Source organism: Podarcis liolepis (genome assembly GCF_965112155.1).
Source record: "Podarcis liolepis genome assembly, chromosome: 12".
Lineage (NCBI taxonomy): Eukaryota > Metazoa > Chordata > Lepidosauria > Squamata > Lacertidae > Podarcis > Podarcis liolepis.
In genome coordinates, this window is record NC_139563.1 from 34,522,940 (window position 1) to 34,542,496 (window position 19,557).

The 19,557-nt window shown below is 41.0% G+C and overlaps 1 long non-coding RNA gene across 2 annotated transcripts; it reads right to left on the reverse strand.

The window, feature by feature from the left end:
- Positions 1 to 1,924: 1,924 nt before the first annotated feature.
- On the reverse strand, positions 1,925 to 17,696 carry LOC310690096. Of its 2 annotated transcripts, XR_014517895.1 has the most exons (5): positions 17,573 to 17,696; positions 14,398 to 14,516; positions 11,602 to 11,697; positions 4,069 to 4,118; positions 1,925 to 2,088 (listed from the first exon to the last, which is right to left on the reverse strand). It is a non-coding gene; the product is annotated as an uncharacterized lncRNA (long non-coding RNA). The 2 variants fall into 2 exon arrangements; XR_014517896.1 differs by lacking the exons at positions 1,925 to 2,088; positions 4,069 to 4,118 and adding an exon at positions 9,085 to 9,710.
- Between the last annotated feature and the right edge of the window lie 1,861 nt (positions 17,697 to 19,557).

Genomic DNA, 19,557 nt, shown 5'->3' on the forward strand with positions numbered 1-19,557 from the left:
TTCAATAAACATGGGTGGGAAGGAGGCTTGTACAGGTGTAGCTTGCACCCTTGAGAGAAGGAACGAGCTCCCTCATCTCTGTGCCAAATTATCCAGGCAGTTTCTGACTATCTTGGAGAACCCGACCCTGGAAGCACCCGCCTGCAACCAGAAACACTGATGGGCATTGCCTTTGCCCTTATGACATTCCCAAAGTGACTACCTGCAAAAGGAAGACCGCCTCTTTGGTGCCAGCTTCCATTGGGTGTTGCCCGCTTTGAGAGTTCTAACAACCCACATAGACCTGCCAGATAAATCTCACCCTACCTCTGCCCACGCCATGTACTCTTGGCTTCACTCAGATGGCAGTTGGCATTCATGGCCAGGGCAGGTCTCTCTGCCAGTGTTGTTTCAGCATCACCCTCTCAGCATGAAAAGAAGACCAGGGACCAGGTGGAATAAAAAGCTCACCTGCTCCACAGCGATTCTGAGTGCCACACCAGCCCCCTACTTTGTCATATGTATTTTTGTTGCTGCAACAAACTAACATGCTCTGGAAATTATCGCATGTTTGTATTCCTTTCTAAAAATATACTTTCCATGGATCAAAAGCAACATAGGTAGGACCAATTTTCAGATATCAACCCGTTGCATACCGTAATATTAGGGTACTTCATATGGGTCACTTTTTGCATGCCACTTCATTTGAGCAACAAGACAAAGACTTCTCAAATTGGCTCATGCCAACTTCTTCCTTTTTCTGAGAGATGAACTATATAGATATGGTAATTGCACAGCAGGTCCCTACATAGTTCTGCAAGATCAAAGGGACCTTTTTTTGTTTTGTTGCACAAGTGTTAACTACAAACTCTGATCTCTCTGATCTCTTGTTATAAAGTACTTTATTGTGTAAAGATGCATCTTCCTAGATCAGCAAAGCCTCTTCCTCTTCCTCTTTTTCCTCCTCTTCCTCCTCCCATCTTGGTTTCAGTGTTAAAAATCAAACTTAGTAAATAAATAAAGAAATAAAACTCCTTAAAGGGTCACTTAATGACATTGTTAGGATCCTTAATGTAGTTACTAGGTGAAAGAGCTGTCAGTAAAGCATAAAGAATGAGTTGTTCTCCTGCTGCCATAGCCCCAGCTGATTTACAACCACTTTGCGTTTGATGTTGGACAGGATAATTTCATCAGTCTCCAACCCTTGTGATCATGTCCCAAAATGACTAGTCAGGTGAAGCCCTGGCAGAAGATTGCTTGTCACCTGTAGGAAGTAGCTGTCTGCTATGAGTAGTCTCTTCAGTCATAAATGTAATCATCTGTTAGTTATTCATTGAGCTATACTTCACGGTCTGGATGTAGCAGTGAGGGTAGTGTACAAAGCACCTTGGTAGCAAAATATATGAAACAGTGGATGCGTTCACTGAAGACAATGGGAGGGCATCTATTTGTATTTTATTTATAAAGCTGGACACTATTTGCATCCAAGTTCATCTCTCAAATTTATTGAGAGGGTGGTGCTGAAGAATCTGTTTTAAAGGAGAGCACTAATCTGAGAAGCACCATGCAATTTTTGCTTCAGCTAGGTACTTCATTACAATCTTAGGGCAATGGTATTGCAGTGATTTGAGGCAGGCGTCTCAACAATTCGTTCATTATAGTGAACGTTGAAAGGTACATCTTAAAACTACTGCCTGCATCTTGGTGCTTCTGTCCATCTGCCTCCTGGAACCAAGAAGACAAGAAGTTGTTATTATTCAGGTTTGTGGTTTTTGCTGCAGGTGTTGACAAAGGCATGGATTTCTTTTCTTATTTATAAAACTATATATACTGCAATGTGTGGTGTCTTTGTCATGGACAGATCATTGCTTGGACAAGATTCAGATTCTTGGCTGTTCCAATTGTATCAGTAGTGCTATGTACCTATTAAGATAGCCTACCTTTGGAGACTGATGAATATAATTATCTTTCAGAGTACTCTGGGGGTGAGCGGTGTGTTGATGGTAGCCTTCTTGCTGGCAGCTTGGTAAATCAGGGGAATAAACATCTTGTCTGGGCTCTTCACATGATTGCCTCTAGATGCCCACCTGGCAGTGAATTCATTTGCCCCTGGGGAACGTGGTACAAAGGTTTTCGTAAACAGAAACCCAGACAATGCCAGCTGAATCCTGTGAATTTACCCAAAACAAGATTTGCTCAACTTGTTGGATATACACATGCATACAACCCCATTTGAGAGTGCCTCTCTGAGTTTCCCAATATTCACAAAAATGGTGTAAGTTCATCAGACCAACATTTTGAACATTATTATAACAGTGACATCCTCTACATGTTAATATTTGACTGAATGGGACATTTGTTGGGATGATGGGAATGGTAGTCCAAAAAACATTGGAGACCCAAGTTTGGGAAATCCTGGTTTAGAACAATGTATTTATTTGAGTTATACACTCTTCAGCATACAACTTTTCTTAGTGCAATGATTTCATATTTCCTATAGTGTATATGCAGTTTTTGATATGCCATAACATTCTGTGGTTTTCTGGTGAACTCTATAAGGACCCAGTTGGGACTCAGCTATGCAGCTGCAAAATTAAAACATTTTAAGTGTGCTGTAAAGTGCAATACACAAATGTGACACTTGATGGCGACAGTAAGCTACGGCAAATTCAATGTATTTTTCAAAACTTTTTTTTTAAAGCATTTTCACAACATTTGTGTAGATTCCACCTGGGTTAGAGCGTGGTGCTGATAATGCTAAGGTCATGGGTTTGATCCCCATATGGGCCAGCTGCATATTCCTGCAATGCAAGGAGTTAGACCAGATGGCCCTCAGGGTCCCTTCCAACTCTACAATTCTGTGATTCTATGATTTCTGCATTTGCATGCAAAATTAGTTTTTCCTATAAAAGAAGGCTGTCTCATATGGAAGTATATTATTTTATTATAGCCATTTAAAAATGGAAACAATTTTTCTAAAGGGATATGATGTTCATGTAAGAAAAAGCATGCATATAACATATGCTTGCTATGCATGACAAATGTACATCTTCTGGGAGTCCTACACTGAGAGATAGCCTATACACTTATTAAATAAAAAAATCAGTTTATTGCCTCCCAGATAGCTGAACGCTAAATGATTATAATATATTTAACTAAATTTGCATAAGTTTAATATAACATTTTATGGCCTTCCATCTGGGAGAAATAGCAATCTTAGGAAGTGGGATGCCATAAAGATCATTTTTAATAGAAATTAGGAAGAGCTTCAAAGTTAGCTCCCCCCTTAGTCTTCTCAGTAGAAACTTGGCAACATAATTGTTCCAGGGATGAGATCATGGGTTTCTGAATTCACTACATGGAAAATTGGAGTAGCTAAATTTTAAAAAGGGGAAATATACCCTCTGAAAAAGACAGCTTGTAATGGGCATGCTGATGTCTGACTATACAAAGTCCCTCCAGGCACCACAGTAAAAAAGGGGGTGTTTTTGTTTAATAAGGCTTTCCACATATAAAGAAAGAGCCTTTGGCAATTGGAGAAGCTCTTTTGTGGCATCCAGTGCCATTTGTCTCTTATAAACTCACAGGAAAAACTGCAGTAAAAGGTGTCAAGAATATTCCATATTCACCCCTGGGAGGAATTGCTTCACACAAGCCAAATCTTGTAGTTCACCAAATAGTCTTTCACAAAGGTATTGGTTTATAATACTGGATTATCTCTCTCTCAACCCCCCCCCCCTCTTTCGTTGCATACACACCATACATTTAAGGAATTTTGCTTCCCCCAAAGAATCCTGGAAATTGCAGTTTACTGCCCACAATGCTACAGTTCCCAGCACCCTTATCAAGCTACACTTCCCAGGGTTTTTTTTTGAGAACGCTAGGTATGTTAAATGTATAGTGTATACACAGCATCAATCTAAAACATCTCACCTCTTGAGGTAAGGCAGGAAGGACCCTTCCAACTGCACAGGTAGACACTCCTTCTAGTGTCTAGTCCAGGGACATCTAGAGGACCACAGAGGTTGCTTGAAAAGCCATGGGCTATGACCACACCTTGTCCCAAAGCTCCCCACTGATGTCACTTACCTGGCAAATGTCAGGAGATGGAGCAGGAAATCCTTTTCAAGTCGCGATGCCTGCATGAAATGAGGGGACAGAATCAACTCCAGAAGTCAGAGGGGTTAAGCTAAGGCAGCATTGCTGAAGGCAAGGCGATGGGCCTTCTCCCCTCAGCCAATGGGCGCTCTCGTTCTTTTTGGATCCCACAGAAGGGAGGTAGTGGCAGCAGCAGCATAACAAGACTGGTTTAAGCAACGGCTGGCAGAAACTTCATTGGAAACTCTGCATGCCCCCTCGCTTCCCAGAAGCTCAGAGACACCTAGGAAGCTCTGGGAGGGACAGTTGGTTAAGGTGGCCTCAATTTACACCCAAGAAAAAGGGGGAAGGACAAAGAGAGATGTGAAGAGCAGTGAACCCTGAGGAGGAAGGAAACAGGGGCTGTTTCCAGAGCCAAGAGTAACTGGGGTTTCTCTGTTATTTGTCCATTGTCATTGCCCCCACCTTTTTTAAACTAAAGGTTGATTCTTGTGGTGCTGTAGACTTTGGAACAGGGTCTGCCTCTTGCCTGAGAGAAAGTAGAAGCTTCTCACTACCACATGTCATCCACCCTGGCAGAGCACAGAACTGCCTTCCCACCATAATATTCAGCCCAGCAGGAGCCCAGCAATCCCCCAACTCCTTCCAGCACAAGTGAATCAAGTCTTGGCAGCCCTACAACAAGGACATTATGCAGCATAGCTGTTAACAGGCAGCAGCCAAAGCACTTCTTTGCAGGCAACGTATGTGCTCCACTCTGACTGCGATGCATTTAAGAAGAGATGTGAATCTTTACAGCACATTTATTCCAGAGTCAGCAGAATCCTTTCAAGGGTTTTCACCACTCGTGTTAAATACAAATTTTTGTTATGTATCCGTCTTGAAGCTTCGCCAGTTACGGTAATCAAATCATTTCAGTTTCACAATAATGATCCTTCTGAGACCATCCCTATTTACTGCCTACCACTGTTAATTTATTTAGGATGACATATACGATGTTTACATTTTATATTATTTTAAAGGCAGAGGATGAAATGAAAGCAGGTTGCTTTTAATTCCCACCTTACCCTCCAAAAATAAAGGTATAATACTTGCCTAATGCTCAAACGATATCAAAATAAAATACATTCTGTTGTTAAGGCAGAAAGTCACAAAGATCTGTTCCACTTTGCTGAAACTAATATTTGCTTGCTTTAGTGGCATTTTTTTCTGGTTGGTAGGTCAAATGTCCGTATTAAAAAGGCCTTATTTGACCTGGGTCTGCTAGCTGAGGGAGTAGTCAAAATGCTGCCCTCCATATGTTCATGAACCACAACACCCATCATCCCTGGCCATTGACCATTCTGCTTGAGGCTGATAGAAGTTGTAGTCCAACAACTACAACGTAAAGTGGGTAGAAGCTATAACACAGTTAGCTTACCTAACTGTCCTAATCCCAGTAAGAGACATTACGCAATCATATTGCCCATCATGGGTTAGCTTAGGGTAACAGTTGGTGCACCTACTGCTGCTGTTGTAGTTCTTTACCCATTTCTAGCAAAGACCAGCACAAATCTGTCACACATCATGCTGAAAAGACCTTGGTGGGGAGACCGGGCCAGTGCTGGATTTAAGTATAAGCTAAACAGTCTATATCTTAGGGCCCCACTCTCTTGGGGGCCCCCAAAAAATTTAAAGGGAAAAAACCTGGATGTACATTTCCAAAATATAAGATAAAAAAACAAATAAAATAAAACCTACATACAGCAACAGTGTTTTGTGCTCCTATGATGTAAGTAATGGCCCCCGTCTGCGAGGCTGCTCCCTAAAATATCACTGGTTTGCTCATTGCTATATATAAGGTGCCTACATGGAGCGGTTGCATGGCAACATGTAGCGTGCAGCTGCAGACTGCAGTGTAGCACAGTTGAATGTAGGTCAAGTTGTTGTACCTGTTTTCTAATATTAAAGATTGCTTGTAGACTGATGATCAGGCAGTATAGACTATGGGTATGAGTCTTACGCCTACTGATTGAATTCATAGAATCATAGAATCATAGAGTTGGAAGAGACCACAAGGGCCATCGAGTCCAACCCCCTGCCAAGCAGGAATGTAATGCAGGAATGTAATACATTCATGTAATACATCATTTATTTATGTTGATCCCATTATGGCTTTAGATACCTATTAGGTCCATAAATTACCATATATTCAAGACAAAAAAAACAGTGACAATTTGTTGTTGACAAAGGACAGCTGGACATATAAAGGGCCCCATTACCTTCAGTAGCTTAGGGCCTCCTCAGACCTAAATCCAGCCCTGGTAATGCCCCTAATACTCTGTGTTATGCTGGCCATAACTGTAACTGTGGCTGCTAAACTCCTTCCACTTAGCTGACTTGTAAATTATATTATGCAGAATGCACTTGCTACACGTATCTATGAAACTGCAGCAGAGGCTTGCGGACACTTTTTGTTTGTTTTCGTTCAAGGGAGGAAATATCCGACCAAAGCTGGTGACTTCAAAGACACTTTAATCACAGCTCACAGGAAGGGATATTCTGCAATACGAAATGCATCACATTTCAAAGCGCCGAAAGGTCAAGCACAGCCTCTGGCAATGCAAAACGAAGCTGATAAGGATGAGATCCTTCTGAAATAAGCCTTTCCAACACTCTGTCTCCAAAGAACTATCTGGAGAGGTCCACTATTGATCAAGGATTCCATCACAGATTCTAGCAATGGCCCCAAGGCTTAAGAGGGTTCACTGTCCTCCGTCAACTGCACCACCACTTCTTGGCCTCCCTCCTGGAGCCCCGGGTGGCCATTTCAGTGGGGAGCGGTCAGTGGTGCCACCTTGGAATGGGAGCAAAGCTGTGATGATACAATGGGCGAAAGATGTGGGACATAATATACAGATAGTTACAGGTAGGTAGCTGTGTTTGTCTGCTGTAGTCGAAACAAAATATAATTTTTTTAAAAAAAAATTGTATCTGAAGAAGTGTGCATGCAATAACAAACTTAGTTGGTCTCTAAGGTGCTACTGGAAGGATTTTTTTTATAATATACAAATGACAGACTGGGAGAGGCTATGGAAAATACTGAAATTTACAGCATGTTCTTTATTGAAAGAGTATTATAAGAAAATGATGTACCAGTGGTATTTGACCCTGGTAAAACTAGCAAAAATGTATAGAATAAGTATCAATATATGCTGGAAATGTAAGAAAAAGAAGGTACCTTTTATCATATGTGGTGGAACTGTAATATAACTTTAAAATTTATGGGAAATGATATATAATGAAATGAAAAAAAAGTTTAAAATAACTTGTTAAAAAACAAGAAGCATTTTTATTAGGAATTATAGGTACCATGATCCCAAAAGACCAGAGGAAATAGTTCATGTATGAAACGAGAGACAGCCCCGACCAGAGAAGAATGGCAAATAAAGTTGATGGGCTATGCCAAAATGGCAAAACTAACTGGGAAGCTCAGGAACCAAGAAGACAAGAAATTTCCAATATGAGCTCATTACAATGGTTTACTGGAGCCTGACAAGTCTACAGTCTAATACGGTAGGTCTCTAGCCGGACTTTGGCCCCACCATGATGTAATTAACTGAGAGAGACCATTTCCTGCAATGGATTTTTTAGTATATCCTGCTGCTCAGACGATAATACTTCAAACTTGATTATATTACAAGAAAAAGAATTGTGAATGTGTAAATTAAGGAGGAGGTGGGCATGGATGAATAATATATACCAGTAGCCAGCCTAGGATATGAAGCAATTGGTTAGTTAGCCCATATTACACCCAGCACTTTTCCAGACTTAGAAAAGAAAAGGAATTAGGAAGCTCTTGCCATAGAGCACATATATTGGCTATGGGTTTAGTCCAACTGAACTGATTTAAATCCATGTATCTCAGGTTTGATGGACATGAACTGGGCTGGCATGTGACAATACTGGGGAGGGAGGGAGAGAGAGAGAGAGAGAGAGAGAGAGAGAGAGAGAGAGAGAATGTGACTGTTCAGTCATGTGAGGTTATAGAAGTAGATTTTGCATAAGGCACTCATGGCCATTGGAATACCTAATATGTGACGGTTTTCTGAGCAGTAAGTTACATACTGCTCAGATGAACTGGTATGGCGATAGCACCGTAGCAAACAATGCCTTCTAAATATTTTTCTCAAGAGGCGCCAATTCATTGCAAAGGTGCATATTTTAACTCCAAATTCACAAGTGCAGCTTGACACCCATCAATCACATTGCCTCCATTAGTATCCTTTAAGGAAAGAAACACCCCCTAAATCCCATCAGCATTTCAGTTTTACAGTACCTTACATCTGCATGTGGCAGCGCCATTATCCGTTTCCATACATAAAATAAAAAAGGCAAAATATGCACAGCCAGTTATTTGGATCAATGGGAAATGGATACAGCACTTCTCCTGCCCAAGCTCGTGCAAGGCCTTCACTACGAACAATATCAGAGCCATCACAGTCTCTTGCCACCACAGGGTGCCTTACAGATAGATGAGTAAGAAGCAGTGCTTTATAGCTACCACCTGCAAATTTCACAGCGCTGGCAAGTGCGCTGTACTGCTGTACTAGAACAGGATAATTGCTGGAGACAGAGTTGGCAAGAACAGTAGATGGGAGATATGTTCAATTGCACATGAGTATAGTAGGTGAACTGTTAAAATAAAGACCTGCCATTAAATGCTGAGCAGCTGGCAAATCTAGATAATCTGTTTTGGTTGCTGCAGATAGGGTAAAAAGTCATCAACTAATACGTTTTTAAAATATGTTTCATTTGTATGATAATAGGCTCTCATTCTAACTCGTTCAAATACCCATAACAGAGAGGCTTGGACAGAGACCATAACAAAGTTATGCAGAAGCTTTTGCTGAGCAGTACACCAAACTTTTTGAAATCTATTTTTTTTTAAACAAAAACAAAAAACCTGAAATCAAGTTTTCTTATGAATGCATATACGGACAGTGACGATGTCCACCAAGAATGCAAAGTTCCTACACTATAGCACCAGGGACAGCTCAGTACATGCAATAGGAAATTTGTTTTTGAATGTGCAGGAGCTCTGTGCTGTTTTACGTTTAGAAACTGTATTTAAAACAGTAGTGCAATTGTCCAATGCTACAATGCAGCCATAGGTTGCATCCTGGTACTACCTAGGGCCAAGTCTACCATTAAGCAGAGTGAGGTGGCCACCTAAGCTGGCTGTTGCTAAAGAGCAGAGTTAGACCAAGTTATATGCAAGGCAGCCTACTCCTCGCTCCTTCTGCTAACCTGCTGCCTCCAGGTGTGCTGGAGAATTCTGTCCCTTTGCTGGTGGTGAAGTGAGGTTCAACCATTCAGCAGCTGTACATGGAAGGAAGGGAAACATCATCTTCTCCTTTGCCTCAAGCAACAAAATGTCCTGGGCTGGCCCTGATAACATCCCATTTAGACGTCTGAAGTGTCTGGTACTGTACATAGGGCTCTTTCTGGTGATTGTTCAGAAATGTCAGTTGGCCCCTTCTTTGTTTTCAAAGCAAGGTCTTGCTTTATTTCAGTCACATTTCTTTAGCAGGAGCCATCATATCACTATGTATCTTATGCTTGCTGGGCTTATGTGGTATCTCAGGACTCGGCTAGATTAGAAAAAGGGAAATAATAATAATAATAATAATAATAATAATAATAATAATAATAATAATAATAAAATTTATACCCTGCCCTTCCCGGTTCAAAAACCAGGCTCAGGGCGGCTAACAACAAATTTAAAACAATTGCAAAAGCAGCATAAAATACAGTATAAAAACATGAATAAAAATAAAATTCAGAAATTCAGAAATCAGATTAGGGGAAATAAACATTAGATAATCCCCAGGGCTAGCTGGGTGAATTGGTCCTACTTGGGCCACCAAGGAGGCCAGGGGAGAATTAGCTGTGGGGTCTCAGAGTGGGTAATCTTCATAAAAGGGGAGGGGGAGGGAAGAGAAGGAAAATAAAAGATCAGGCTGAATTCAAATTAAAGGCCAGGTGGAACAGTTCTGTCTTACAGGCCCAACAGAAGGAGGTTAAATCCTGAAGGGCCCTAGTCTTGTGGGACAGAGCATTCCACCAGGTCGGAGCCATCACTGAAAAGGCCCTGGCTCTGGTGGAGGATAGTCTGACTTCCTTAGGGCCCGGGATCTCTAAACTATGGTTATTCATGGACCTTAACATCTTTTGTGGGGCATACCAGGAGAGGCGGTCCCGTAAATATGAGGAAAGTGTTTTATATGTGTTGTATATGCATTATAACACAGATGGCGCTGTGGAGTTCTGCTTTTCTCATACAAAGTTTACAACGTGTTTTCCTGAAACGTTTCTTTGACGCGTCTAGATCCAGCCTCAGAGCTGTCATTCCTGCTACTGTTAACATGCTAAAATTGTTTTATTATTATTATCATTCTGCATGCCACCTAGAATATGTGTCAATGTAAAAAGATGGGATACAAATAAGATTGCAGCAGCTAACCGAACAATGTTCTTTTACTTGATTTATATACATATATATTTAGTGTTGCTTTAAAAGCCTCACTGCAAGCCAGTTCACAAGTCCCTGGGGGAAAGGAAGGTCTGATTACTGAGACTACAGTCCTATAACTACTTAGCTGGGAGTGAGCCCCATAACATGTGGTGTATCAAGAGTAGATTCACTGCAAATAATGTTCATTCATTTCAATGAGTTGACTCTGAGCGGAGCTGATACCGGGTATAAACCCATTGGGTCTTACTTCTGAATAGACATGTAAAGGATTGCACTGTATATATCCCAAAGAAGAAACATCATTATACCTGTTGGAGGTGGAGTGGAGAACTGCGGACAGAGAAAAACACATCTACACCATGCATTTAATGCACATTGTACTACTTTAATAGTTCTGGCTTCCCCCCTAAAGAATTCTGGGAACCGTAGTTCATTAAGGGTGCTGGGGGGAGTTAGCTCTTAGGGAGAACTGCACAGCATTGTTTGAGGGGAAGCCATTGCTGTTAAAATGGTATGAATATGCATTAAATGTATGGTGTTGATGAACAAGGGGGAAAGCAGAACAAAGAATAAGCCAAATAGTAGGTCACTGAAAAGAAAAAAAGTGGAAACAAATCCATTAGCACCAAGTAACTGTTTGAAATGCAAGTGCTTTTTTAATTTTAAGGCTCTGCAAAAGCCCTTACAGCAAGATATATATATTTTTTAAAGGAAAGAAAAACAAGGGGGAAAGCACCCCTGTCTAACACACAAGTACCCCCAGCCCACCCCGCAAAAATGTCATGTATTAAAGTCCCTGTCATTGGCAGCTGCCACATTTTCATTTTGGCAGACGTCTGAAAATTGCTGGCAAGGCCATGGAGTAAGGGTAAAAGACAAATGGTTTGTCATGAAACCTTTAACTAAGCTGATATTTCAGCAGCAAGGATGCCAGCATTTTTCTTTTGTTCCTGCTTTGCAGAATGGACATGACAGCCTCATCAGCATTGTTAATACATTGGCATTACCTGGCAGATTATTCATCTTCTGCATCAGTCACTCAAGTGAGTTTCAGAAAGAAAGAAAAAATGACATGCCCAAATCTTCCTCGTGTCTAAGATGCCCTAAAAGAGGGAGGAATTAAGTTTTTTTATTATGTAAACGCAAAAACAGATATTAGAGGCCTAATCTGATCTGTTTAACAAGACATTTGCAGTTGTGGTGAAACGCTTTCATAAGCCAATAGTCCATAAAGATCAACAGTTATCTCTGCAGAAACCTATTCAGCAGCAGAGATATTCCCCAGTTCTTTCTTACATATGCTTTCAAGGTATCTGACAAAGTGCAGCAGTGAATGGGGAAGAGACTTGCGCATGTTTATGGATATTTCACCTTGACAGTATCAGAGTCACAATTTATAAAGGTGACTGGAACACCATGGGAGGAAAGCCATTTTTATTTCCTTGCCCCCCTTCCAAAAAATAAAATAAATGGAAAGTTTGTTATTTATTTCCTCTGCAGGGGAAGAGGTGTAAAGGTGTGATTTTAAATTTTCCTGAAATCTGAAAAGACTTGCTTATCATGATGATCAAATATGATTGAGCCTGGATAGCTCAGCTGGCTAGAGCATGGCGCTGATAATGCCAAGGTTGCAGGTTCAGTTCCTGAATTTGACAGATGCATATTCCTGCATTGTAGGGGGTTGGACTAAAATAATCAGGCATGGCCAAATTTGGCCCTCCAGCTGTTTTGGGACTACAACTCCCATCATCCCTAGCTAACAGGACCAGTGGTCAGGGATTATGGGAATTGTAGTCTCAAAACAGCTGGAGGGCCAAGTTGGGCCATGCCTGGACTAGATGATCCCCTCAGGCTCCCTTCCAACTCTACAATTCTATGACAGTATAAAGCCTATTAGGCTGCAGTCTAAAGTCCATCCCAGCCCCTGACAAGTCCCCAACCCTCAGCTATGTAAGCCCTGAACATTGTGCTGTGAAAAGATGCCTAATAATAATAATAATAATAATAATAATAATAATAATAATGGTACTAGAAACCCACCCCTACCACTTCCAAGCCTGGCCTGAGCAAGCCAGCTGCAGGGTCTAGGATGTGGTGGGGACTCTAGCATAGGATCTCACGACCGCAGGACGGTCTGTGAAATGCTGCCTGAATTCAAGATTCTCTTTGAATCTGAGAGAATGGCATTCAAATCTTAATTCCGCCATGGCAGAGTACTCTCTCTCCCAGCCTCAGTTCCACAGCTGTGAAATGAGAATACTAATAACCTCTTTTAAAATGATGATGAATATGCTAAGGGTGATAATCTGTAATTTAAAATGGAAAATTCAGCAATAACAAATAACCAGGTGGCTTTTCATCAGGACTAAACCCTTTAACTGATTCATTGGTTAGATTAATTGATTTCTTTTAACTGTTCTTTGACCAAAAAAAGGTGATTAATAAGGCAACGGGCTTACTTTTCTTTCTTTCTTTTAGCTATTATTTTCAACACAAGCACTTATAAACATTGCAGATGAGAAGCACCAAATGGAATTCACCCTATTCTTTCTCGCAGAAGGAAATGTCTCTTCTGGTGATGTGCTGAAATATTTTTTGTCATTTATCTCCTTGGCCATCCTCTGCCAAGAAAATAAATTGCATTTGAAAATGCTCAAAGTACAAGTAAAATTATGGAGAAATTCTCATGGGTGGGATGTGGGTGGTTTTGCTTTTGATGTGTTTTTACTTAGGGTGTTTGTTTGTCCTTTTTGCGTTCTATCAAGAATCTCTCCAGTGGTCTGTACTCTGCAAGTTTCCCAGGCACCTGTGCTTCCTGAAAACCCAAGGACACTGTCTACTGTGGCCCTCACAGCTGTTCGCTGTTATTTTACAAAGCGCAATATTTTTAATTTTAAAAGAATCAGTTGAATTTTTTTTACTAAAAAATTGTAGAAGAACCTATTTGAAACAAAACCAGCAAGTGTACTGATGATCTCATCATAGCTGTCAACGTTTCCCGTTTTTAAAGGGAAATTCCCTTATTCCAAATAGGATTCCTCGCAAGAAAAGGGAAAAGTTGACAGCTATGGATCTCACACATTTGGTAGTCAGTTTTCCATGCTTAAGTTATAACCCTGGGGGAAGACATGGGTAATTCCTCCCATGGGACTTTTTCAGATGAGGACGAGAATAGTGTTCTCGAAGCTGCCAGCATGAGTTTGACCAAACTGTGGGAGGCCGTGGAAGACAGGAGTGCCTGGCATGCTCTGTGTCCATGGGGACACGAAGAGTCGGACACAACTAAACGACTAAACAACAACAACAACAATCCTGGACAGCCAGGCAGAGCACCTCAGAGCACCGGAGAAAGGTTTAATGGAAAGAAAACCATGCATGCCACCCTCAGCCACCTTGCCATGATAAGTAAGTTCATTTCTGCACCCACCAAAATTCTAAAGAAAGTCTAAAGCACCCTGCGAATGAAGCAGAAAAACACCAGCATTTTTCACAGTAGGGTGGGGGGAAACTTTCAAGAAATTGTAGGACAGCATTAGAGATGAGGGCTTCAATAGCACATTCAAGAACCGTTGAGTTCTGTGCTGGGTTGTTTCCATTAATATCATATATTTTAAGTTTGGTGCTTATTGAACATCAGAAACATATTAACGAGAACATAACCACCATTTCCCAGCTCTAAGCAATAGATTTCCATAGAGAATCATCAGGCCAATTCAACACTTCCAGGTTCCTTGTACACTCTCATTGTTAACTGTTTCTCAGTTATTCTGTTTAATGAAAACCTCAAGTATTTGCACACTCACCCTGCTTCAGAGATGTTGTGAATTTTGTAAATTAGAAAATCAGTGTCAAGTTGTCCTTGAAAGTTTGGATATATCAAAAGTTGTCTCCCTTTGTCTGATGCTGTCTTTTCTTTCCAGATCTGAATAAATACATAAAACGGCTAAGTATCTTAAAAGGAAAAACTATTCTTTGCTGTAGCATCTCCGTCAAAACATCCTATGAAGATTATAAAGTCTGAATTTTTCACATGATCACAACTAAATTTCAGGTAGCAATTTCTTTATTATAATGACGACGATGTGATATACTTTGAGACCCAAGCGACCCTGTTATGTGACAAGGTTATTCAAATGGAGCATAGCCAGGAAGTTATTGCTCGGCTCTTGCAAAGGCATCAGCCGAGGGAGCAGCAATAAAATAAATAAATAAATAAATGAACAACAAACATTGCCACAGCAGTGTTTTGTGGAGTTTGCCATCTGGGTACTTCAACAATCAATCAGCCCTCTTATGAGACTCCAGCTGTTTACTCCATCCCTTCATGAAGGGAAAAGAGAAAAGAGATAGAAAAACACACACACAAACTGAAACATGGGGAGAAACTAGAACATCACTTCTGACATTCAATTAGATTGCTGTGACTTTGAGATGATTTTTAGGTACTGGGAGATGAATCCATTGGAACTGATGTAGAATTTGACTGAGGTGGAATTCTGTGTTGATCTAGGGGTTATATAGCCTCATCAAATTTTGGGTGAATTTTTCAGAAGACTTACTGACAGTTATGGTTCTGGGGCATAAATGAGGATGTTCAAATGATAAATAGGGCAAAGTTTCTGAAACTTTAATATCTGTGTAGAAGAGGGACTTTCAACAGGTGTAACTTGTGATCAATACTACAAACTGGTGGAATTGCTGGAACAGTGGAAGCAATGCAGGCAACACCACCAGCATGGGCAGTGGTAAGGTAAAAAAGATAAAAGTGAAGGACCCCTGGACAGTTAAGTCCAGTCAAAGGTGACTATGGGGTGCAGTGCTCATCTCGCTTTCAGGTTGAGGGAGCCGGCGTTTGTCCACAGACAGCTTTCCGGTTCATGTGACCACCATGACTAAACCGCTTCTGGCACAGCGGGACACTGATGAGTGGCAGAGCGCACAGAAACACCATTTACCTTCCAGCTGCAGCGGTACCTATTTATCTACTTGCATTGGTGTGCTTTCAAACTGCTAGGTTGGCAGGAGCTGGGACAGAGCAATGGGAGCTCACCCCATCGCGGGGATTCGAACTGCTGACCTTCTGATCAGCAAGCCCAAGAGGCTCAGTGGTTTAGACCACAGCACCACCCGCATTCCTGGGCAGTATAAAAAGCAGTGCGAAACAGGACTTTGTTCTTGCTCCAACTTTTATTGGGATACTGTCCTGTCCTGGGGCTTTCTCATATGCCTGAAGGTTGATGGTGCTCCTCAGCTCATCGGGGGAAGAAGGAACATCCAGCTCTTCCAAAACAGGCAGAGTATGGACAAATGTATTGGCAAGGCAGCTACGGCAATGTCTCACCTCTCCAAAACAGTATGGGAGAATGTGATACTAATGACCAATACCAAGATGAAGGTCTACCAGGCTCATGTGTTGAGCATAGATGAGTCATGTTATGATAGCATCTTTTTTTTTATCAGCTCCAGCAGCCCTAGAAGCAGTCAGTCATTCAGGTTACTCAGAACTAGTCTTGAAGATGGCTGGCTGGTATTTTTGTCACTGTAAGTAAATTTTGGCCTAATCCTAACAGTATAGCATTTCAGACCGATGTAACACTAGACAATGGGTGGCAGGTACTTACAGACTGTTGCAATTATCAAAAAATGCACTTTGGTGTTCTAATTATAGTTAACAATAGGACTGTCAACATCTTTACACCACAGTGGAGCTGTACACATGCGATGCTCAACGAATCAACAGTCTGTGTACACAATAAATGCACACAATAAATTCGTAGAGACAGCTCATATTGTACCTGTATTCAGTATAATGCATGAACAAGCCTAGTATCTCTGGTGCCAGGAGAAAACAGAGCAAGAACTGTAGTATATACTTCATCACTGGTGGAATCTTTTAAACATTAACTTCCAGATGTAATTTAATAAATACAAACTGGCAACACCTAATAAAAATAATTAAAACAAGGCAGATTTCCATTTGCTAGTGAATCTTAGAAATGCTTTAATTGAGTGAGAGGAAAATGTAATTAACATGCTAATTGCCAGCACACTAAAGGCTGCTGAAAGTGGCTATAAAAGTCCTTGAGAACAGTTTGTTTGCCTTCACTCTTAAGCAGGCTAGACAGCACCCCCCCAGTCCTGTTTATGTTATTAATTTGCTTAGCAAACTTCTCCGCTTTCATTCTGGCTAGTTAGTGCACACACAAGGAGTGAGAGCTCTTGTCAAGGGTGTTATTTGCTCTGGCTCGAGCAGATGAGCAGATCCAATCAGACTGAAATGTGAGGGGTTTCTCTCCCCCCACCCTCCAGTCACATAATAGACCCTTGGCTTATCAAAGGCTCTTATCTGATTTGGGGGGGGGAATCAAAGGTAAACTTCAGAGCTCATGGAATTAAAAGACAAATGAGATGTCATAATTATCAAAGTGGCTAATTTAGAAAATTAAGCCATTCACATAGGTGACATAATTGCTTGTCACAATCACTCTTTTTCTCGTTAGCCTTCTTCCCGTCAGCACCAACAAGCACGGAAACATTCTTTTGCACCGAGAAGCAAGCTACAGGCTGCCGTCAAATGGATGAATGTGCTGGATTTCATGGATTTAATAAAATATTCTACTTTTGCATAGGATCGGGGTTGATTTCTGATCACTATTATTTTTTAATAATGACCTTCTATTAAACCAGCAGCATTCAGCATATTGCTTTTGGACAAAATATTGTTAGGTTAAATGTGTGGTTCCAACAAACTGAGGCCTTGTAGCTCATTCAGAAGCCCTCTCAGTCTATGTCAAGGAAGGTCTACTGGCCAAGCTGGATGGGTGAGGTTAGTGCCTGGGCAAAAGCCAGAACATGAAATTCAGCAACTCACCATACGAGGCAAATGCACACAAGCCCAGAAGCTCCCACATCAAGTCCCAGCATTTCCTTCTGCCTCTTTTTTTCCTGTTTGCTATTACTTTATATTTATAGTCCTACGTTTCTGTGGATCAAACACTCAGCCTGCAATCCTCCATACTCTTCTTCAGAAAAATCCCTTTGAGGTCACCAGGACTTATATCTGTTTAGTATATGCTTGAAAGAATATCGCCACAGCCTCTGTAAAGATCAGATCTAGAGAGATTAAATTCTGAGTTACAGTTTTCAGCACAAACAGATTTTTTTAAAACAACAACAACAACTTGTGGTTCTATTTTGGTCAATTTAAATAGTATTGTATGCGAGAAAGCTGTTAGTATGTGCTGTATCTGGACTATAATATTCTTTATGAGTCAGCAAGTACAAAAATTATTAAGGTCAATTTCCAAGAAAGGAAATGAGTCTGTATTGCTATGCGAGTTTCAAGGCATGACATTGTAAATGGGCAAGGTTAAACATTTTGGATTAAAAACATGACTGTGAGATTGATTAAGGTCTTACAGTCCTGTAAAGTTGGTGGAACCCAGCTGACATGACTTATAGTTTGCTGAATCTGGAGAGATTACATTGATGTCATTCATTTGAAGAGATAGTTCATCCTGAATGCATACACTGAAGCTGTCATCTGTATGTTTCACAAATATTCATGTGACTAACATGTTTTGATTAGAGTAACACCACGCCACAGCATCCAGTAGGTCATATGTCTAAAGAGTTATTATGCGAAGTCAAAACCTGCCAGGGGTGGGGAATCCTCCAACAATATTGAATCTAATAACACCATCGAAAACAGGAGTTACAGAACATTTATGTTGGTATTTTATTCCACACCTCATAATGTCTGTGATTAGGTTAACCTTTAATAATATAAAACACCCAGCTAACATTTGACACTAATATTACACACTATCCTGCCTTAGTATGAGTTTTTCATTCCCTGATTGACAAAAAAGGTGGGGGGCAAGAGCTCAAGGTGTATTGGCATTTCAGAATAAATATGATTTCTATAGTATAACTGGATTATCTTCTTTGTTTGGCACTGAACTGGTGATTCTCACTTGTTTTTGTGTTTTTGTGTTTTGTTGTTGTTGTTTAGTTGTTTAGATGTGTCCGACTCTTCATGACCCCATGGACCAGAGCACACCAGGCACTTCTGTCTTCTACTGCCTCCCGCAGTTTGGTCAAACTCATGCTGGTAGCTTCAAGAATACTGTCCAACCATCTCGTCCTCTGTCGTCCCCTTCTCCTTGTGCCCTCCATCTTTCCCAACATCAGGGTCTTTTCCAGGGAGTCTTCTCTTCTCATGAGGTAGCCAAAGTATTGGAACCTCAGCTTCAGGATCTGTCCTTCCAGTGAGCACTCAGGGCTGATTTCCTCAGAATGGATAGGTTTGATCTTCTTGCAGTCCATGGGTCTCTCAAGAGTCTCCTCCAGCACCATTATTCAAAAGCATCAATTCTTCGGCAATCAGCCTTCTTTATGGTCCAGCTCTCACTTCCATACATCACTACTGGGAAAACCATAGTTTAACTATACAGACTTTTGTCGGCAAGCTGCTTTTAAAGATGCTGTCTAGGTTTGTCATCGCTTTTCTTCCAACAAGCAGGCATCTTTTAATTTTGTGACTGCTGTCACCATCTGCAGTGATCATGGAGCCTAAGAAAGTAAAATCTCTCACTGCCTCCATTTCTTCCCCTTCCATTTGCCATGGACTAGTAGATACAGAAGGCTGAGGCATTACTTCTGCACCAGGGTTAAAGTATTAGGATTGGGTCATGGGACTGTATGTATCTTTCTCCCAGCCACTGACCTTTCAAGTACAAATTATCCTCTTTTCCAATTGCCTTGTCCATTGCTGCTTGGTATGACTGCAGACCAAGGTTAATGCCAACAAGGGTTTCCCCTAACCAGGATTTGAAGCAAGGATGGAGCTTGTTACAAATTTAGTATGAGCGGTTTTATGCTGTCTCAGCCATTAGAGCCTGCTTGGTCACTTCTTAGTATTTTGTTAGCATAAATATATTTAGAAGCCACCCTAGGTCTCT